The sequence below is a fragment of the Stegodyphus dumicola genome, chromosome 1, assembly GCF_044657685.1.
Source record: "Stegodyphus dumicola isolate Sdum_Otavi_A_Nest chromosome 1, ASM4465768v1".
NCBI lineage: Eukaryota > Metazoa > Arthropoda > Arachnida > Araneae > Eresidae > Stegodyphus > Stegodyphus dumicola.
The window spans coordinates 179,947-203,301 of NC_140768.1; positions in this window are offsets into that span (position 1 = coordinate 179,947).

Below are 23,355 nucleotides of genomic sequence, written 5' to 3' on the forward strand. Positions count from 1 at the left end.
TTCGGCCGCAAGAATTCCCTATAAGCGTTGCACCGAATTTCAAACCGCTCACACAGCACTTCCCATTCGGACACATGAACAATGCCCCGCAAGCGTTTTGTCGTAGCTCAATTTTTGACCCCGGCGCAAGCGACCGAAATTTCGATGGGGTCACGGAAATGGTGACTGAAATGGGCCAAACTTTGACCCCCCATATCTCGGGCCCTAATTGTCCGATCGACTTGAAATTTGAAACGTGGCCTAACAGGGTTTCTGCCTTCCTCCCCATGTTCCGCAGTCGCGGCTCACCATGGGGGGTGACCCCCTCTTCGCCGTAATGCTAAAACAAAAACTCGCGAATATCTCCGAAACGGTTCGATAGAATGTCGCAAATTTTGGTGTGAAAGGGCTCCCTATTTTTTCCTACAAACCCTCCAAATTTCGGGATCCTAGCTTCCATAGTTTTTTTATGGCGAATTTTTGAATGTTTAAAGAATAGGCCAAAAATCGAACGGAAATTCCCTGCAGAAACTCCATTCGCGAATTTTAAAAGTCCGAGATGGCCAAAATGTTGCTCTCGAAGAGTACATCTATTTTAAAAAAAAAGTTTCTCTCTAGGCCCAATAGGACCCGACTTTCATAGGGTCAAATTTCACGAATTTGACACATTTCGGCCGCGAGAATTCCCTATAAGCGTTGCACCGAATTTCAAACCGCTCACACAGCACTTCCCATTCGGACACATGAACAACGCCCCGCAAGCGTTTTGTCGTAGCTCAATTTTTGACCCCGGCGCAAGCGACCGAAATTTCGATGGGGTCACGGAAATGGTGACTGAAATGGGCCAAACTTTGACCCCCCATATCTCGGGCCCTAATAGTCCGATCGACTTGAAATTTGAAACGTGACCTAACAGGGTTTCGGCCTTCCTCCCCATGTTCCGCAGTCGCGGCTCACCATGGGGGTTCCCACCCTTTTCGCCGTAATGCTAAAACAAAAACTCGCGAATATCTCCGAAACGGTTCGATAGAATGTCGCAAATTTTGGTGTGAAAGGGTTCCCTATTTTTTCCTACAAACCCTCCAAATTTCGTGGTCCTCGCTTCAATAGTTTTTTTATGACGAATTTTTGAAGTTTTAAAGAGTAGGCCAAAAATCGAACGGAAATTCCCTGCAGAAACTCCATTCGCGAATTTTAAACATCCGAGATAGCCAAAATGTTGCTCTCGAAGAGTATGGCGAATTTTTGAATGTTTAAAGTATAGGCCAAAACTCGAACGGAAATTCCCTGCAGAAACTCCATTCGCGAATTTTAAAAATCGGAGATAGCCAAAATGTTGCTCTCGAAGAGTACATCTATTTAAAAAAAAAGTTTCTCTCTAGGCCCAATAGGACCCGACTTTCATAGGGTCAAAGTTCACGAATTTGACACATTTCGGCCGCGAGAATTCCCTATAAGCGTTTCACCGAATTTCAAACCGCTCGCACAGCACTTCCCATTCGGACACATGAACAATCCCCCGCAAGCGTTTTCTCGTAGCTCAATTTTTGACCCCGGCGCAAGCGACCGAAATTTCGATGGGGTCACGGAAATGGTCACTGAAATGGGCCAAACTTTGACCCCTCATATCTCGGGCCCTAATTGTCCGATCGACTTGAAAGTTGAAACGTGGCCTAACAGCGTTTCGGCCTTCCTCCCCATGCTCCGCAGTCGCGGCTCACCATGGGGGGTCCCCCCCTTTTCGCCGTAATGCTAAAACAAAAACTCGCGAATATCTCCGAAACGGTTCGATAGAATGTCGCAAATTTTGGTGTGAAAGGGCTCCCTATTTTTTCCTACAAACCCTCCAAATTTCGTGGTCCTAGCTTCAATAGTTTTTTTATGGCGAATTTTTGAATGTTTAAAGAATAGGCCAAAAATCGAACGGAAATTCCCTGCAGAAACTCCATTCGCGAATTTTAAAAATCCGAGATAGCCAAAATGTTGCTCTCGAAGAGTACATCTATTTTAAAAAAAAATTTTCTCTCTAGGCCCAATAGGACCCGCCTTTCATAGGGTCAAAGTTCACGAATTTCACACATTTCGGCCGCGAGAATTCCCTATAAGCGTTTCACCGAATTTCAAACCACTCGCACAGCACTTCCCATTCGGACACATGAACAATCCCCCGCAAGCGTTTTCTCGTAGCTCAATTTTTGACCCCGGCGCAAGCGACCGAAATTTCGATGGGGTCACGGAAATGGTCACTGAAATGGGCCAAACTTTGACCCCCCATATCTCGGGCCCTAATTGTCCGATCGACTTGAAAGTTGAAACGTGGCCTAACAGGGTTTCGGCCTTCCTCCCCATGCTCCGCAGTCGCGGCTCACCATGGGGGGTCCCCCCCCTTTTCGCCGTAATGCTAAAACAAAAACTCGCGAATATCTCCGAAACGGTTCGATAGAATGTCGCAAATTTTGGTGTGAAAGGGCTCCCTATTTTTTCTAGAAACCCTCCAAATTTCGTGGTCCTAGCTTCAATAGTTTTTTTATGGCGAATTTTTGAAGGTTTAAAGAATAGGCCAAAAATCGAACGGAAATTCCCTGCAGAAACTCCATTCGCGAATTTAAAAATCCGAGATAGCCAAAATGTTGCTCTCGAAGAGTACATCTATTTAAAAAAAAAGTTTCTCTCTAGGCCCAATAGGACCCGACTTTCATAGGGTCAAAGTTCACGAATTTCACACATTTCGCCGCGAGAATTCCCTATAAGCGTTGCACCGAATTTCAAACCGCTCACACAGCACTTCCCATTCGGACACATGAACAATCCCCCGCAAGCGTTTTCTCGTAGCTCAATTTTTGACCCCGGCGCAAGCGACCGAAATTTCGATGGGGTCACGGAAATGGTCACTGAAATGGGCCAAACTTTGACCCCCCATATCTCGGGCCCTAATTGTCCGATCGACTTGAAAGTTGAAACGTGGCCTAACAGGGTTTCGGCCTTCCTCCCCATGCTCCGCAGTCGCGGCTCACCATGGGGGGTCCCCCCTTTTCGCCGTAATGCTAAAACAAAAACTCGCGAATATCTCCGAAACGGTTCGATAGAATGTCGCAAATTTTGGTGTGAAAGGGTTCCCTATTTTTTCCTACAAACCCTCCAAATTTCGTGGTCCTCGCTTCAATAGTTTTTTTATGACGAATTTTTGAAGTTTTAAAGAGTAGGCCAAAAATCGAACGGAAATTCCCTGCAGAAACTCCATTCGCGAATTTTAAACATCCGAGATAGCCAAAATGTTGCTCTCGAAGAGTATGGCGAATTTTTGAATGTTTAAAGTATAGGCCAAAACTCGAACGGAAATTCCCTGCAGAAACTCCATTCGCGAATTTTAAAAATCGGAGATAGCCAAAATGTTGCTCTCGAAGAGTACATCTATTTAAAAAAAAAGTTTCTCTCTAGGCCCAATAGGACCCGACTTTCATAGGGTCAAAGTTCACGAATTTGACACATTTCGGCCGCGAGAATTCCCTATAAGCGTTTCACCGAATTTCAAACCGCTCGCACAGCACTTCCCATTCGGACACATGAACAATCCCCCGCAAGCGTTTTCTCGTAGCTCAATTTTTGACCCCGGCGCAAGCGACCGAAATTTCGATGGGGTCACGGAAATGGTCACTGAAATGGGCCAAACTTTGACCCCTCATATCTCGGGCCCTAATTGTCCGATCGACTTGAAAGTTGAAACGTGGCCTAACAGCGTTTCGGCCTTCCTCCCCATGCTCCGCAGTCGCGGCTCACCATGGGGGGTCCCCCCCTTTTCGCCGTAATGCTAAAACAAAAACTCGCGAATATCTCCGAAACGGTTCGATAGAATGTCGCAAATTTTGGTGTGAAAGGGCTCCCTATTTTTTCCTACAAACCCTCCAAATTTCGTGGTCCTAGCTTCAATAGTTTTTTTATGGCGAATTTTTGAATGTTTAAAGAATAGGCCAAAAATCGAACGGAAATTCCCTGCAGAAACTCCATTCGCGAATTTTAAAAATCCGAGATAGCCAAAATGTTGCTCTCGAAGAGTACATCTATTTTAAAAAAAAATTTTCTCTCTAGGCCCAATAGGACCCGCCTTTCATAGGGTCAAAGTTCACGAATTTCACACATTTCGGCCGCGAGAATTCCCTATAAGCGTTTCACCGAATTTCAAACCACTCGCACAGCACTTCCCATTCGGACACATGAACAATCCCCCGCAAGCGTTTTCTCGTAGCTCAATTTTTGACCCCGGCGCAAGCGACCGAAATTTCGATGGGGTCACGGAAATGGTCACTGAAATGGGCCAAACTTTGACCCCCCATATCTCGGGCCCTAATTGTCCGATCGACTTGAAAGTTGAAACGTGGCCTAACAGGGTTTCGGCCTTCCTCCCCATGCTCCGCAGTCGCGGCTCACCATGGGGGGTCCCCCCCCTTTTCGCCGTAATGCTAAAACAAAAACTCGCGAATATCTCCGAAACGGTTCGATAGAATGTCGCAAATTTTGGTGTGAAAGGGCTCCCTATTTTTTCTAGAAACCCTCCAAATTTCGTGGTCCTAGCTTCAATAGTTTTTTTATGGCGAATTTTTGAAGGTTTAAAGAATAGGCCAAAAATCGAACGGAAATTCCCTGCAGAAACTCCATTCGCGAATTTAAAAATCCGAGATAGCCAAAATGTTGCTCTCGAAGAGTACATCTATTTAAAAAAAAAGTTTCTCTCTAGGCCCAATAGGACCCGACTTTCATAGGGTCAAAGTTCACGAATTTCACACATTTCGCCGCGAGAATTCCCTATAAGCGTTGCACCGAATTTCAAACCGCTCACACAGCACTTCCCATTCGGACACATGAACAATCCCCCGCAAGCGTTTTCTCGTAGCTCAATTTTTGACCCCGGCGCAAGCGACCGAAATTTCGATGGGGTCACGGAAATGGTCACTGAAATGGGCCAAACTTTGACCCCCCATATCTCGGGCCCTAATTGTCCGATCGACTTGAAAGTTGAAACGTGGCCTAACAGGGTTTCGGCCTTCCTCCCCATGCTCCGCAGTCGCGGCTCACCATGGGGGGTCCCCCCTTTTCGCCGTAATGCTAAAACAAAAACTCGCGAATATCTCCGAAACGGTTCGATAGAATGTCGCAAATTTTGGTGTGAAAGGGCTCCCTATTTTTTCCTACAAACCCTCCAAATTTCGTGGTCCTAGCTTCAATAGTTTTTTTATGGCGAATTTTTGAAGGTTTAAAGAATAGGCCAAAAATTGAACGGAAATTCCCTACAGAAACTCCATTCGCGAATTTTAAAAATCCGAGATAGCCAAAATGTTGCTCTCGAAGAGTACATCTATTTAAAAAAAAAGTTTCTCTCCAGGCCCAAAAGGACCAGACTTTCATAGGGTCAGATTTCACGAATTTGACACATTTCGGCCGCGACAATTCCCTATAAGGCTTTCGCCGAATTTCAAACCGCTCACACAGCACTTCCCATTCAGACACATGAACAATCACCCGCAAGCGTTTTCTCGTAGCTCAATTTTTGACCCCGACGCAAGCGACCGAAATTTCGATGGGGTCACGGAAATGGTCACTGAAATGGGCCAAATTTTGACCCCCTATATCTCGGGCCCTATTTGTCCGATCGACTTGAAATTTGAAACGTGGCCTAACAGGGTTTCGGCCTTCCTCCCCATGCTCCGCAGTCGCGGCTCACCATGGGGGGTCCCCCCCTTTTCGCCCTAATGCTAAAACAAAAACTCGCGAATATCTCCGAAACGGTTCGATAGAATGTCGCAAATTTTGGTGTGAAAGGGCTCCCTATGTTTTCCTACAAACCCTCCAAATTTCGTGGTCCTAGCTTCAATAGTTTTTTTTATGGTGAATTTTTGAATGTTTAAAGAATAGGCCCAAAAATCGAACGGAAATTCCCTGCAGAAACTCCGTTCGCGAATTTTAAAAATCCGAGATAGCCAAAATGTTGCTCTCGAAGAGTACATCTATTTTAAAAAAAAGTTTCTCTCTAGGCCCAATAGGACCCGACTTTCATAGGGTCAAAGTTCACGAATTTCACACATTTCGGCCGCGAGAATTCCCTATAAGCGTTTCACCGAATTTCAAACCGCTCGCACAGCACTTCCCATTCGGACACATGAACAATCCCCCTCAAGCGTTTTCTCGTAGCTCAATTTTTGACCCCGGCGCAAGAGACCGAAATTTCGATGAGGTCACGGAAATGGTCACTGAAATGGGCCAAATTTTGACCCCCTATATCTCGGGCCCTAATTGTCCGATCGACTTGAAATTTGAAACGTGGCCTAACAGGGTTTCGGCCTTCCTCCCCATGCTCCGCAGTCGCGGCTCACCATGGGGGGTCCCCCCCTTTTCGCCCTAATGCTAAAACAAAAACTCGCGAATATCTCCGAAACGGTTCGATAGAATGTCGCAAATTTTGGTGTGAAAGGGCTCCCTATGTTTTCCTACAAACCCTCCAAATTTCGTGGTCCTAGCTTCAATAGTTTTTTTATGGCGAATTTTTGAATGTTTAAAGAATAGGCCCAAAAATCGAACGGAAATTCCCTGCAGAAACTCCGTTCGCGAATTTTAAAAATCCGAGATAGCCAAAATGTTGCTCTCGAAGAGTACATCTATTTAAAAAAAAGTTTCTCTCTAGGCCCAATAGGACCCGACTTTCATAGGGTCAAAGTTCACGAATTTCACACATTTCGGCCGCGAGAATTCCCTATAAGCGTTTCACCGAATTTCAAACCGCTCGCACAGCACTTCCCATTCGGACACATGAACAATCCCCCTCAAGCGTTTTCTCGTAGCTCAATTTTTGACCCCGGCGCAAGAGACCGAAATTTCGATGAGGTCACGGAAATGGTCACTGAAATGGGCCAAATTTTGACCCCCTATATCTCGGGCCCTAATTGTCCGATCGACTTGAAATTTGAAACGTGGCCTAACAGGGTTTCGGCCTTCCTCCCCATGCTCCGCAGTCGCGGCTCACCATGGGGGGTCCCCCCCTTTTCGCCCTAATGCTAAAACAAAAACTCGCGAATATCTCGGAAACGGTTCGATAGAATGTCGCAAATTTTGGTGTGAAAGGGCTCCCTATTTTTTCCTACAAACCCTCCAAATTTCGTGGTCCTAGCTTCAATAGTTTTTTTATGGCGAATTTTTGAATGTTTAAAGAATAGGCCAAAAATCGAACGGAAATTCCCTGCAGAAACTCCATTCGCGAATTTTAAAAATCCGAGATAGCCAAAATCTTGCTCTCGAAGAGTACATCTATTTAAAAAAAAGTTTCTCTCTAGGCCCAATAGGACCCGACTTTCATAGGGTCAAAGTTCACGAATTTCACACATTTCGGCCGCGAGAATTCCCTATAAGCTTTTCACCGAATTTCAAACCGCTCGCACAGCACTTCCCATTCGGACACATGAACAATCCCCCGCAAGCGTTTTCTCGTAGCTCAATTTTTGACCCCGGGGCAAGCGACCGAAATTTCGATGGGGTCACGGAAATGGTCACTGAAATGGGCCAAACTTTGACCCCCCATATCTCGGGCTCTAATTGTCCGATCGACTTGAAAGTTGAAACGTGGCCTACCAGGGTTTCGGCCTTCCTCCCCATGCTCCGCAGTCGCGGCTCACCATGGGGGTCCCCCCTTTTCGCCGTAATGCTAAAACAAAAACTCGCGAATATCTGCGAAACGGTTCGATAGAATGTCGCAAATTTTGGTGTGAAAGGGCTCCCTATTTTTTCCTACAAACCCTCCAAATTTCGTGGTCCTAGCTTCAATAGTTTTTTTATGGCGAATTTTTGAAGGTTTAAAGAATAGGCCAAAAATCGAACGGAAATTCCCTGCAGAAACTCCATTCGCGAATTTAAAAATCCGAGATAGCCAAAATGTTGCTCTCGAAGAGTACATCTATTTAAAAAAAAAGTTTCTCTCTAGGCCCAATAGGACCCGACTTTCATAGGGTCAAAGTTCACGAATTTCACACATTTCGCCGCGAGAATTCCCTATAAGCGTTGCACCGAATTTCAAACCGCTCACACAGCACTTCCCATTCGGACACATGAACAATCCCCCGCAAGCGTTTTCTCGTAGCTCAATTTTTGACCCCGGCGCAAGCGACCGAAATTTCGATGGGGTCACGGAAATGGTCACTGAAATGGGCCAAACTTTGACCCCCCATATCTCGGGCCCTAATTGTCCGATCGACTTGAAAGTTGAAACGTGGCCTAACAGGGTTTCGGCCTTCCTCCCCATGCTCCGCAGTCGCGGCTCACCATGGGGGGTCCCCCCTTTTCGCCGTAATGCTAAAACAAAAACTCGCGAATATCTCCGAAACGGTTCGATAGAATGTCGCAAATTTTGGTGTGAAAGGGCTCCCTATTTTTTCCTACAAACCCTCCAAATTTCGTGGTCCTAGCTTCAATAGTTTTTTTATGGCGAATTTTTGAAGGTTTAAAGAATAGGCCAAAAATCGAACGGAAATTCCCTACAGAAACTCCATTCGCGAATTTTAAAAATCCGAGATAGCCAAAATGTTGCTCTCGAAGAGTACATCTATTTAAAAAAAAAGTTTCTCTCCAGGCCCAAAAGGACCAGACTTTCATAGGGTCAGATTTCACGAATTTGACACATTTCGGCCGCGACAATTCCCTATAAGGCTTTCACCGAATTTCAAACCGCTCACACAGCACTTCCCATTCAGACACATGAACAATCACCCGCAAGCGTTTTCTCGTAGCTCAATTTTTGACCCCGACGCAAGCGACGGAAATTTCGATGGGGTCACGGAAATGGTCACTGAAATGGGCCAAATTTTGACCCCCTATATCTCGGGCCCTAATTGTCCGATCGACTTGAAATTTGAAACGTGGCCTAACAGGGTTTCGGCCTTCCTCCCCATGCTCCGCAGTCGCGGCTCACCATGGGGGGTCCCCCCCTTTTCGCCCTAATGCTAAAACAAAAACTCGCGAATATCTCCGAAACGGTTCGATAGAATGTCGCAAATTTTGGTGTGAAAGGGCTCCCTATGTTTTCCTACAAACCCTCCAAATTTCGTGGTCCTAGCTTCAATAGTTTTTTTATGGTGAATTTTTGAATGTTTAAAGAATAGGCCCAAAAATCGAACGGAAATTCCCTGCAGAAACTCCGTTCGCGAATTTTAAAAATCCGAGATAGCCAAAATGTTGCTCTCGAAGAGTACATCTATTTTAAAAAAAAGTTTCTCTCTAGGCCCAATAGGACCCGACTTTCATAGGGTCAAAGTTCACGAATTTCACACATTTCGGCCGCGAGAATTCCCTATAAGCGTTTCACCGAATTTCAAACCGCTCGCACAGCACTTCCCATTCGGACACATGAACAATCCCCCTCAAGCGTTTTCTCGTAGCTCAATTTTTGACCCCGGCGCAAGAGACCGAAATTTCGATGAGGTCACGGAAATGGTCACTGAAATGGGCCAAATTTTGACCCCCTATATCTCGGGCCCTAATTGTCCGATCGACTTGAAATTTGAAACGTGGCCTAACAGGGTTTCGGCCTTCCTCCCCATGCTCCGCAGTCGCGGCTCACCATGGGGGGTCCCCCCCTTTTCGCCCTAATGCTAAAACAAAAACTCGCGAATATCTCCGAAACGGTTCGATAGAATGTCGCAAATTTTGGTGTGAAAGGGCTCCCTATGTTTTCCTACAAACCCTCCAAATTTCGTGGTCCTAGCTTCAATAGTTTTTTTATGGCGAATTTTTGAATGTTTAAAGAATAGGCCCAAAAATCGAACGGAAATTCCCTGCAGAAACTCCGTTCGCGAATTTTAAAAATCCGAGATAGCCAAAATGTTGCTCTCGAAGAGTACATCTATTTTAAAAAAAAGTTTCTCTCTAGGCCCAATAGGACCCGACTTTCATAGGGTCAAAGTTCACGAATTTCACACATTTCGGCCGCGAGAATTCCCTATAAGCGTTTCACCGAATTTCAAACCGCTCGCACAGCACTTCCCATTCGGACACATGAACAATCCCCCTCAAGCGTTTTCTCGTAGCTCAATTTTTGACCCCGGCGCAAGAGACCGAAATTTCGATGAGGTCACGGAAATGGTCACTGAAATGGGCCAAATTTTGACCCCCTATATCTCGGGCCCTAATTGTCCGATCGACTTGAAATTTGAAACGTGGCCTAACAGGGTTTCGGCCTTCCTCCCCATGCTCCGCAGTCGCGGCTCACCATGGGGGGTCCCCCCCTTTTCGCCCTAATGCTAAAACAAAAACTCGCGAATATCTCCGAAACGGTTCGATAGAATGTCGCAAATTTTGGTGTGAAAGGGCTCCCTATTTTTTCCTACAAACCCTCCAAATTTCGTGGTCCTAGCTTCAATAGTTTTTTTATGGCGAATTTTTGAATGTTTAAAGAATAGGCCAAAAATCGAACGGAAATTCCCTGCAGAAACTCCATTCGCGAATTTTAAAAATCCGAGATAGCCAAAATCTTGTTCTCGAAGAGTACATCTATTTAAAAAAAAGTTTCTCTCTAGGCCCAATAGGACCCGACTTTCATAGGGTCAAAGTTCACGAATTTCACACATTTCGGCCGCGAGAATTCCCTATAAGCTTTTCACCGAATTTCAAACCGCTCGCACAGCACTTCCCATTCGGACACATGAACAATCCCCCGCAAGCGTTTTCTCGTAGCTCAATTTTTGACCCCGGGGCAAGCGACCGAAATTTCGATGGGGTCACGGAAATGGTCACTGAAATGGGCCAAACTTTGACCCCCCATATCTCGGGCTCTAATTGTCCGATCGACTTGAAAGTTGAAACGTGGCCTAACAGGGTTTCGGCCTTCCTCCCCATGCTCCGCAGTCGCGGCTCACCATGGGGGATCCCCCCCTTTTCGCCGTAATGCTAAAACAAAAACTCGCGAATATCTCCGAAACGGTTCGATAGAATGTCGCAAATTTTGGTGTGAAAGGGCTCCCTATTTTTTCCTACAAACCCTCCAAATTTCGTGGTCGTAGCTTCAATAGTTTTTTTATGGCGAATTTTTGAATGTTTAAAGAATAGGCCAAAAATCGAACGGAAATTCCCTGCACAAACTCCATTCGCGAATTTTAAAAATCGGAGATAGCCAAAATGTTGCTCTCGAAGAGTACATCTATTTAAAAAAAAAGTTTCTCTCTAGGCCCAATAGGACCCGACTTTCATAGGGTCAAAGTTCACGAATTTGACACATTTCGGCCGCGAGAATTCCCTATAAGCGTTGCACCGAACTTCAAACCGCTCACACAGCACTTCCCATTCGGACACATGAACAATCCCCCGCAAGCGTTTTCTCGTAGCTCAATTTTGGACCCCGGCGCAAGCGACCGAAATTTCGATGGGGTCACGGAAATGGTCACTGAAATGGGCCAAACTTTGACCCCCCATATCTCGGGCCCTAATTGTCCGATCGACTTGAAAGTTGATATGTGGCCTAACAGGGTTTCGGCCTTCCTCCCCATGCTCCGCAGTCGCGGCTCACCATGGGGGGTCCCCCCTTTTCGCCGTAATGCTAAAACAAAAACTCGCGAATATCTCCGAAACGGTTCGATAGAATGTCGCAAATTTTGGTGTGAAAGGGCTCCCTATTTTTTCCTACAAACCCTCCAAATTTCGTGGTCCTAGCTTCAATAGTTTTTTTATGGCGAATTTTTGAAGGTTTAAAGAATAGGCCAAAAATCGAACGGAAATTCCCTGCAGAAACTCCATTCGCGAATTTTAAAAATCCGAGATAGCCAAAATGTTGCTCTCGAAGAGTACATCTATTTAAAAAAAAAGTTTCTCTCTAGGCCCAATAGGACCCGACTTTCATAGGGTCAAAGTTCACGAATTTCACACATTTCGGCCGCGAGAATTCCCTATAAGCGTTGCACCGAACTTCAAACCGCTCACACAGCACTTCCCATTCGGACACATGAACAATCCCCCGCAAGCGTTTTCTCGTAGCTCAATTTTGGACCCCGGCGCAAGCGACCGAAATTTCGATGGGGTCACGGAAATGGTCACTGAAATGGGCCAAACTTTGACCCCCCATATCTCGGGCCCTAATTGTCCGATCGACTTGAAAGTTGAAACGTGGCCTAACAGGGTTTCGGCCTTCCTCCCCATGCTCCGCAGTCGCGGCTCACCATGGGGGGTCCCCCCTTTTCGCCGTAATGCTAAAACAAAAACTCGCGAATATCTCCGAAACGGTTCGATAGAATGTCGCAAATTTTGGTGTGAAAGGGCTCCCTATTTTTTCCTACAAACCCTCCAAATTTCGTGGTCCTAGCTTCAATAGTTTTTTTATGGCGAATTTTTGAAGGTTTAAAGAATAGGCCAAAAATCGAACGGAAATTCCCTGCAGAAAGTCCATTCGCGAATTTTAAAAATCCGAGATAGCCAAAATGTTGTTCTCGAAGAGTACATCTATTTAAAAAAAAAGTTTCTCTCCAGGCCCAAAAGGACCAGACTTTCATAGGGTCAGAGTTCACGAATTTGAAACATTTCGGCCGCGACAATTCCCTATAAGCCTTTCACCGAATTTCAAACCGCTCACACAGCACTTCCCATTCAGACACATGAACAATCACCCGCAAGCGTTTTCTCGTAGCTCAATTTTTGACCCCGACGCAAGCGACCGAAATTTCGATGGGGTCACGGAAATGGTCACTGAAATGGGCCAAATTTTGACCCCCTATATCTCGGGCCCTAATTGTCCGATCAACTTGAAATTTGAAACGTGGCCTAACAGGGTTTCGGCCTTCCTCCCCATGCTCCGCAGTCGCGGCTCACCATGGGGGGTCCCCCCCTTTTCGCCCTAATGCTAAAACAAAAACTCGCGAATATCTCCGAAACGGTTCGATAGAATGTCGCAAATTTTGGTGTGAAAGGGCTCCCTATTTTTTCCTACAAACCCTCCAAATTTCGTGGTCCTAGCTTCAATAGTTTTTTTATGGCGAATTTTTGAATGTTTAAAGAATAGGCCAAAAATCGAACGGAAATTCCCTGCAGAAACTCCGTTCGCGAATTTTAAAAATTCGAGATAGCCAAAATGTTGCTCTCGAAGAGTACATCTATTTTAAAAAAAAGTTTCTCTCTAGGCCCAATAGGACCCGACTTTCATAGGGTCAAAGTTCACGAATTTCACACATTTCGGCCGCGAGAATTCCCTATAAGCGTTTCACCGAATTTCAAACCGCTCGCACAGCACTTCCCATTCGGACACATGAACAATCCCCCGCAAGCGTTTTCTCGTAGCTCAATTTTTGACCCCGGCGCAAGCGACCGAAATTTCGATGGGGTCACGGAAATGGTCACTGAAATGGGCCAAACTTTGACCCCCCATATCTCGGGCCCTAATTGTCCGATCGACTTGAAAGTTGAAACGTGGCCTAACAGGGTTTCGGTCTTCCTCCCCATGCTCCGCAGTCGCGGCTCACCATGGGGGGTCCCCCCCTTTTCGCCGTAATGCTAAAACAAAAACTCGCGAATATCTCCGAAACGGTTCGATAGAATGTCGCAAATTTTGGTGTGAAAGGGCTCCCTATTTTTTCCTACAAACCCTCCAAATTTCGTGGTCCTAGCTTCAATAGTTTTTTTATGGCAAATTTTTGAAGGTTTAAAGAATAGGCCAAAAATCGAACGGAAATTCCCTGCAGAAACTCCATTCGCGAATTTTAAAAATCCGAGATAGCCAAAATGTTGCTCTCGAAGAGTACATCTATTTAAAAAAAAAGTTTCTCTCTAGGCCCAATAGGACCCGACTTTCATAGGGTCAAATTTCACGAATTTCACACATTTCGGCCGCGAGAATTCCCTATAAGCGTTTCACCGAATTTCAAACCGCTCGCACAGCACTTCCCATTCGGACACATGAACAATCCCCCGCAAGCGTTTTCTCGTAGCTCAATTTTTGACCCCGGCGCAAGCGACCGAAATTTCGATGGGGTCACGGAAATGGTCACTGAAATGGGCCAAACTTTGACCCCCCATATCTCGGGCCCTAATTGTCCGATCGACTTGAAAGTTGAAACGTGGCCTAACAGGGTTTCGGCCTTCCTCCCCATGCTCCGCAGTCGCGGCTCACCATGGGGGGTCCCCCCCTTTTCGCCGTAATGCTAAAACAAAAACTCGCGAATATCTCCGAAACGGTTCGATAGAATGTCGCAAATTTTGGTGTGAAAGGGCTCCCTATGTTTTCCTACAAACCCTCCAAATTTCGTGGTCCTAGCTTCAATAGTTTTTTTATGGTGAATTTTTGAATGTTTAAAGAATAGGCCCAAAAATCGAACGGAAATTCCCTGCAGAAACTCCGTTCGCGAATTTTAAAAATCCGAGATAGCCAAAATGTTGCTCTCGAAGAGTACATCTATTTTAAAAAAAAGTTTCTCTCTAGGCCCAATAGGACCCGACTTTCATAGGGTCAAAGTTCACGAATTTCACACATTTCGGCCGCGAGAATTCCCTATAAGCGTTTCACCGAATTTCAAACCGCTCGCACAGCACTTCCCATTCGGACACATGAACAATCCCCCTCAAGCGTTTTCTCGTAGCTCAATTTTTGACCCCGGCGCAAGAGACCGAAATTTCGATGAGGTCACGGAAATGGTCACTGAAATGGGCCAAATTTTGACCCCCTATATCTCGGGCCCTAATTGTCCGATCGACTTGAAATTTGAAACGTGGCCTAACAGGGTTTCGGCCTTCCTCCCCATGCTCCGCAGTCGCGGCTCACCATGGGGGGTCCCCCCCTTTTCGCCCTAATGCTAAAACAAAAACTCGCGAATATCTCCGAAACGGTTCGATAGAATGTCGCAAATTTTGGTGTGAAAGGGCTCCCTATGTTTTCCTACAAACCCTCCAAATTTCGTGGTCCTAGCTTCAATAGTTTTTTTATGGCGAATTTTTGAATGTTTAAAGAATAGGCCCAAAAATCGAACGGAAATTCCCTGCAGAAACTCCGTTCGCGAATTTTAAAAATCCGAGATAGCCAAAATGTTGCTCTCGAAGAGTACATCTATTTTAAAAAAAAGTTTCTCTCTAGGCCCAATAGGACCCGACTTTCATAGGGTCAAAGTTCACGAATTTCACACATTTCGGCCGCGAGAATTCCCTATAAGCGTTTCACCGAATTTCAAACCGCTCGCACAGCACTTCCCATTCGGACACATGAACAATCCCCCTCAAGCGTTTTCTCGTAGCTCAATTTTTGACCCCGGCGCAAGAGACCGAAATTTCGATGAGGTCACGGAAATGGTCACTGAAATGGGCCAAATTTTGACCCCCTATATCTCGGGCCCTAATTGTCCGATCGACTTGAAATTTGAAACGTGGCCTAACAGGGTTTCGGCCTTCCTCCCCATGCTCCGCAGTCGCGGCTCACCATGGGGGGTCCCCCCCTTTTCGCCCTAATGCTAAAACAAAAACTCGCGAATATCTCCGAAACGGTTCGATAGAATGTCGCAAATTTTGGTGTGAAAGGGCTCCCTATTTTTTCCTACAAACCCTCCAAATTTCGTGGTCCTAGCTTCAATAGTTTTTTTATGGCGAATTTTTGAATGTTTAAAGAATAGGCCAAAAATCGAACGGAAATTCCCTGCAGAAACTCCATTCGCGAATTTTAAAAATCCGAGATAGCCAAAATCTTGTTCTCGAAGAGTACATCTATTTAAAAAAAAGTTTCTCTCTAGGCCCAATAGGACCCGACTTTCATAGGGTCAAAGTTCACGAATTTCACACATTTCGGCCGCGAGAATTCCCTATAAGCTTTTCACCGAATTTCAAACCGCTCGCACAGCACTTCCCATTCGGACACATGAACAATCCCCCGCAAGCGTTTTCTCGTAGCTCAATTTTTGACCCCGGGGCAAGCGACCGAAATTTCGATGGGGTCACGGAAATGGTCACTGAAATGGGCCAAACTTTGACCCCCCATATCTCGGGCTCTAATTGTCCGATCGACTTGAAAGTTGAAACGTGGCCTAACAGGGTTTCGGCCTTCCTCCCCATGCTCCGCAGTCGCGGCTCACCATGGGGGATCCCCCCCTTTTCGCCGTAATGCTAAAACAAAAACTCGCGAATATCTCCGAAACGGTTCGATAGAATGTCGCAAATTTTGGTGTGAAAGGGCTCCCTATTTTTTCCTACAAACCCTCCAAATTTCGTGGTCGTAGCTTCAATAGTTTTTTTATGGCGAATTTTTGAATGTTTAAAGAATAGGCCAAAAATCGAACGGAAATTCCCTGCACAAACTCCATTCGCGAATTTTAAAAATCGGAGATAGCCAAAATGTTGCTCTCGAAGAGTACATCTATTTAAAAAAAAAGTTTCTCTCTAGGCCCAATAGGACCCGACTTTCATAGGGTCAAAGTTCACGAATTTGACACATTTCGGCCGCGAGAATTCCCTATAAGCGTTGCACCGAACTTCAAACCGCTCACACAGCACTTCCCATTCGGACACATGAACAATCCCCCGCAAGCGTTTTCTCGTAGCTCAATTTTGGACCCCGGCGCAAGCGACCGAAATTTCGATGGGGTCACGGAAATGGTCACTGAAATGGGCCAAACTTTGACCCCCCATATCTCGGGCCCTAATTGTCCGATCGACTTGAAAGTTGATATGTGGCCTAACAGGGTTTCGGCCTTCCTCCCCATGCTCCGCAGTCGCGGCTCACCATGGGGGGTCCCCCCTTTTCGCCGTAATGCTAAAACAAAAACTCGCGAATATCTCCGAAACGGTTCGATAGAATGTCGCAAATTTTGGTGTGAAAGGGCTCCCTATTTTTTCCTACAAACCCTCCAAATTTCGTGGTCCTAGCTTCAATAGTTTTTTTATGGCGAATTTTTGAAGGTTTAAAGAATAGGCCAAAAATCGAACGGAAATTCCCTGCAGAAACTCCATTCGCGAATTTTAAAAATCCGAGATAGCCAAAATGTTGCTCTCGAAGAGTACATCTATTTAAAAAAAAAGTTTCTCTCTAGGCCCAATAGGACCCGACTTTCATAGGGTCAAAGTTCACGAATTTCACACATTTCGGCCGCGAGAATTCCCTATAAGCGTTGCACCGAACTTCAAACCGCTCACACAGCACTTCCCATTCGGACACATGAACAATCCCCCGCAAGCGTTTTCTCGTAGCTCAATTTTGGACCCCGGCGCAAGCGACCGAAATTTCGATGGGGTCACGGAAATGGTCACTGAAATGGGCCAAACTTTGACCCCCCATATCTCGGGCCCTAATTGTCCGATCGACTTGAAAGTTGAAACGTGGCCTAACAGGGTTTCGGCCTTCCTCCCCATGCTCCGCAGTCGCGGCTCACCATGGGGGGTCCCCCCTTTTCGCCGTAATGCTAAAACAAAAACTCGCGAATATCTCCGAAACGGTTCGATAGAATGTCGCAAATTTTGGTGTGAAAGGGCTCCCTATTTTTTCCTACAAACCCTCCAAATTTCGTGGTCCTAGCTTCAATAGTTTTTTTATGGCGAATTTTTGAAGGTTTAAAGAATAGGCCAAAAATCGAACGGAAATTCCCTGCAGAAAGTCCATTCGCGAATTTTAAAAATCCGAGATAGCCAAAATGTTGTTCTCGAAGAGTACATCTATTTAAAAAAAAAGTTTCTCTCCAGGCCCAAAAGGACCAGACTTTCATAGGGTCAGAGTTCACGAATTTGAAACATTTCGGCCGCGACAATTCCCTATAAGCCTTTCACCGAATTTCAAACCGCTCACACAGCACTTCCCATTCAGACACATGAACAATCACCCGCAAGCGTTTTCTCGTAGCTCAATTTTTGACCCCGACGCAAGCGACCGAAATTTCGATGGGGTCACGGAAATGGTCACTGAAATGGGCCAAATTTTGACCCCCTATATCTCGGGCCCTAATTGTCCGATCAACTTGAAATTTGAAACGTGGCCTAACAGGGTTTCGGCCTTCCTCCCCATGCTCCGCAGTCGCGGCTCACCATGGGGGGTCCCCCCCTTTTCGCCCTAATGCTAAAACAAAAACTCGCGAATATCTCCGAAACGGTTCGATAGAATGTCGCAAATTTTGGTGTGAAAGGGCTCCCTATTTTTTCCTACAAACCCTCCAAATTTCGTGGTCCTAGCTTCAATAGTTTTTTTATGGCGAATTTTTGAATGTTTAAAGAATAGGCCAAAAATCGAACGGAAATTCCCTGCAGAAACTCCGTTCGCGAATTTTAAAAATTCGAGATAGCCAAAATGTTGCTCTCGAAGAGTACATCTATTTTAAAAAAAAGTTTCTCTCTAGGCCCAATAGGACCCGACTTTCATAGGGTCAAAGTTCACGAATTTCACACATTTCGGCCGCGAGAATTCCCTATAAGCGTTTCACCGAATTTCAAACCGCTCGCACAGCACTTCCCATTCGGACACATGAACAATCCCCCGCAAGCGTTTTCTCGTAGCTCAATTTTTGACCCCGGCGCAAGCGACCGAAATTTCGATGGGGTCACGGAAATGGTCACTGAAATGGGCCAAACTTTGACCCCCCATATCTCGGGCCCTAATTGTCCGATCGACTTGAAAGTTGAAACGTGGCCTAACAGGGTTTCGGTCTTCCTCCCCATGCTCCGCAGTCGCGGCTCACCATGGGGGGTCCCCCCCTTTTCGCCGTAATGCTAAAACAAAAACTCGCGAATATCTCCGAAACGGTTCGATAGAATGTCGCAAATTTTGGTGTGAAAGGGCTCCCTATTTTTTCCTACAAACCCTCCAAATTTCGTGGTCCTAGCTTCAATAGTTTTTTTATGGCAAATTTTTGAAGGTTTAAAGAATAGGCCAAAAATCGAACGGAAATTCCCTGCAGAAACTCCATTCGCGAATTTTAAAAATCCGAGATAGCCAAAATGTTGCTCTCGAAGAGTACATCTATTTAAAAAAAAAGTTTCTCTCTAGGCCCAATAGGACCCGACTTTCATAGGGTCAAATTTCACGAATTTCACACATTTCGGCCGCGAGAATTCCCTATAAGCGTTTCACCGAATTTCAAACCGCTCGCACAGCACTTCCCATTCGGACACATGAACAATCCCCCGCAAGCGTTTTCTCGTAGCTCAATTTTTGACCCCGGCGCAAGCGACCGAAATTTCGATGGGGTCACGGAAATGGTCACTGAAATGGGCCAAACTTTGACCCCCCATATCTCGGGCCCTAATTGTCCGATCGACTTGAAAGTTGAAACGTGGCCTAACAGGGTTTCGGCCTTCCTCCCCATGCTCCGCAGTCGCGGCTCACCATGGGGGGTCCCCCCCTTTTCGCCGTAATGCTAAAACAAAAACTCGCGAATATCTCCGAAACGGTTCGATAGAATGTCGCAAATTTTGGTGTGAAAGGGCTCCCTATTGTTTCCTACAAACCCTCCAAATTTCGTGGTCCTAGCTTCAATAGTTTTTTTATGGCAAATTTTTGAAGGTTTAAAGAATAGGCCAAAAATCGAACGGAAATTCCCTGCAGAAACTCCATTCGCGAATTTTAAAAATCTGAGATAGCCAAAATGTTGCTCTCGAAGAGTACATCTATTTAAAAAAAAAGTTTCTCTCTAGGCCCAATAGGACCCGACTTTCATAGGGTCAAAGTTCACGAATTTGACACATTTCGGCCGCGAGAATTCCCTATAAGCGTTTCACCGAATTTCAAACCGCTCGCACAGCACTTCCCATTCGGACACATGAACAATCCCCCGCAAGCGTTTTCTCGTAGCTCAATTTTTGACCCCGGCGCAAGCGACCGAAATTTCGATGGGGTCACGGAAATGGTCACTGAAATGGGCCAAACTTTGACCCCCCATATCTCGGGCCCTAATTGTCCGATCGACTTGAAAGTTGAAACGTGGCCTAACAGGGTTTCGGCCTTCCTCCCCATGCTCCGCAGTCGCGGCTCACCATGGGGGGTCCCCCCCTTTTCGCCGTAATGCTAAAACAAAAACTCGCGAATATCTCCGAAACGGTTCGATAGAATGTCGCAAATTTTGGTGTGAGAGGGCTCCGTATTTTTTCCTACAAACCCTCCAAATTTCGTGGTCCTAGCTTCAATAGTTTTTTTATGGCGAATTTTTGAAAGTTTAAAGAATAGGCCAAAAATCGAACGGAAATTCCCTGCAGAAACTCCATTCGCGAATTTTAAAAATCCGAGATAGCCAAAATGTTGCTCTCGAAGAGTACATCTATTTTAAAAAAAAGTTTCTCTCTAGGCCCAATAGGACCCGACTTTCATAGGGTCAAAGTTCACGAATTTCACACATTTCGCCGCGAGAATTCCCTATAAGCGTTGCACCGAATTTCAAACCGCTCACACAGCACTTCCCATTCGGACACATGAACAATCCCCCGCAAGCGTTTTCTCGTAGCTCAATTTTTGACCCCGGCGCAAGCGACCGAAATTTCGATGGGGTCACGGAAATGGTCACTGAAATGGGCCAAATTTTGACCCCCTATATCTCGGGCCCTAATTGTCCGATCGACTTGAAATTTGAAACGTGGCCTAACAGGGTTTCGGCCTTCCTCCCCATGCTCCGCAGTCGCGGCTCACCATGGGGGGTCCCCCTCTTTTCGCCCTAATGCTAAAACAAAAACTCGCGAATATCTCCGAAACGGTTCGATAGAATGTCGCAAATTTTGGTGTGAAAGGGCTCCCTACTTTTTCCTACAAACCCTCCAAATTTCGTGGTCCTAGCTTCAATAGTTTTTTTATGGCGAATTTTTGAATGTTTAAAGAATAGGCCAAAAATCGAACGGAAATTCCCTGCAGAAACTCCATTCGCGAATTTTAAAAATCCGAGATAGCCAAAATGTTCCTCTCGAAGAGTACATCTATTTAAAAAAAAAGTTTCTCTCTAGGCCCAATAGGACCCGACTTTCATAGGGTCAAAGTTCACGAATTTGACATATTTCGGCCGCGAGAATTCCCTATAAGCGTTGCACCGAATTTCAAACCGCTCACACAGCACTTCCCATTCCGACACATGAACAATCCCCCGCAAGCGTTTTCTCGTAGCTCAATTTTTGACCCCGGCGCAAGCGACCGAAATTTCGAGGGGGTCACGGAAATGGTCACGGAAATGGGCCAAACTTTGACCCCCCATATCTCGGGCCCTAATTGTCCGATCGACTTGAAATTTGAAACGTGACCTAACAGGGTTTCGGCCTTCCTCCCCATGCTCCGCAGTCGCGACTCACCATGGGTTGTCCCCCCCCTTTTTGCCGTAATGCTAAAACAAAATTTCGCGAATATCTCCGAAACGTTTCGATAGAATGTCGCAAATTTTGATGTGAAAGGGCTCCCTATTGTTTCCTACAAACCCTCCAAATTTCGTGTTCCTAGCTTCCATAGTTTTTTTATGGCGAATTTTTGAAAGTTTAAAGAATAGGCCAAAAATCGAACGGAAATTCCCTGCAGAAACTCCATTCGCGAATTTTAAAAATCCGAGATAGCCAAAATGTTGCTCTCGAAGAGTACATCTATTTAAAAGAAAAGTTTCTCTCTAGGCCCAATAGGACCCGACTTTCATAGGGTCAAAGTTCACGAATTTCACACATTTCAACCGCGAGAATTCCCTATAAGCGTACCACCGAATTTCAAACCGCTCACACAGTACTTCCCATTCGGACACATGAACAATCCCCCGCAAGCGTTTTCTCGTAACTCAATTTTTGACCCCGGCGCAAGCGACCGAAATTTCGATGGGGTCACGGAAATGGTCACTGAAATGGGCCAAACTTTGACCCCCCATATCTCGGGCCCTAATTGTCCGATCGACTTGAAATTTGAAACGTGCCCTAACAGGGTTTCGGCCTTCCTCCCCATGCTCCGCAGTCGCGGCTCACCATGGGGGGTCCCCCCTTTTCTCCGTAATGCTAAAACATAAACTCGCGAATATCTCCGAAACGGTTCGATAGAATGTCGCAAATTTTGGTGTGAAAGGGCTCCCTATTTTTTCCTACAAACCCTCCAAATTTCGTGGTCCTAGCTTCCACAGTTTTTTTATGGCGAATTTTTGAATGTTTAAAGAATAGGCCAAAAATCGAACGGAAATTCCCTGCAGAAACTCCATTCGCGAATTTTAAAAATCCGAGATAGCCAATATGTTGCTCTCGAAGAGTACATCAATTTAAAAAACAAATTTTCTCTCTAGGCCCAATAGGACCCGACTTTCATAGGGTCAAAGTTCACGAATTTGACACATTTCGGCCGCGAGAATTCCCTATAAGCGTTGCACCGAATTTCAAACCGCTCACACAGCACTTCCCATTCGGACACATGAACAATCCCCCGCAAGCGTTTTCTCGTAGCTCAATTTTTGACCCCGGCGCAAGCGACCCAAATTTCGATGGGGTCACGGTAATGGTCACTGAAATGGGCCAAACTTTGACCCCCCATATCTCGGGCCCTAATTGTCCGATCGACTTGAAAGTTGAAACGTGGCCTAACAGGGTTTCGGCCTTCCTCCCCATGCTCCGCAGTCGCGGCTCACCATGGGGTGTCCCCCCCTTTTCGCCGTAATGCTAAAACAAAAACTCGCGAATATCTCCGAAACGGTTCGATAGAATGTCGCAAATTTTGGTGTGAAAGGGCTCCCTATTTTTGCCTACAAACCCTCCAAATTTCGTGGTCATAGCTTCAATAGTTTTTTTATGGCGAATTTTTGAAGGTTTAAAGAATAGGCCAAAAATCGAACGGAAATTCCCTGCAGAAACTCCATTCGCGAATTTTAAAAATCCGAGATAGCCAAAATGTTGCTCTCGAAGAGTACATCTATTCAAAAAAAAAGTTTCTCTCCAGGCCCAAAAGGACCAGACTTTCATAGGGTCAGAGTTCACGAATTTGACACATTTCGGCCGCGACAATTCCCTATAAGCCTTTCACCGAATTTCAAACCGCTCACACAGCACTTCCCATTCAGACACATGAACAATCACCCGCAAGCGTTTTCTCGTAGCTCAATTTTTGACCCCGGCGCAAGCGACCGAAATTTCGATGGGGTCACGGAAATGGTCACTGAAATGGGCCAAACTTTGACCCCCCATATCTCGGGCCCTAATTGTCCGATCGACTTGAAAGTTGAAACGTGGCCTAACACGGTTTCGGCCTTCCTCCCCATGCTCCGCAGTCGCGACTCACCATGGGGGGTCCCCCCCTTTTCGCCGTAATGCTAAAACAAAATCTCGCGAATATCTCCGAAACGGTTCGATAGAATGTCGCAAATTTTGGTGTGAAAGGGCTCCCTATTTTTTCCTACAAACCCTCCAAATTTCGTGGTCCTAGCTTCAATAGTTTTTTTATGGCAAATTTTTGAAGGTTTAAAGAATAGGCCAAAA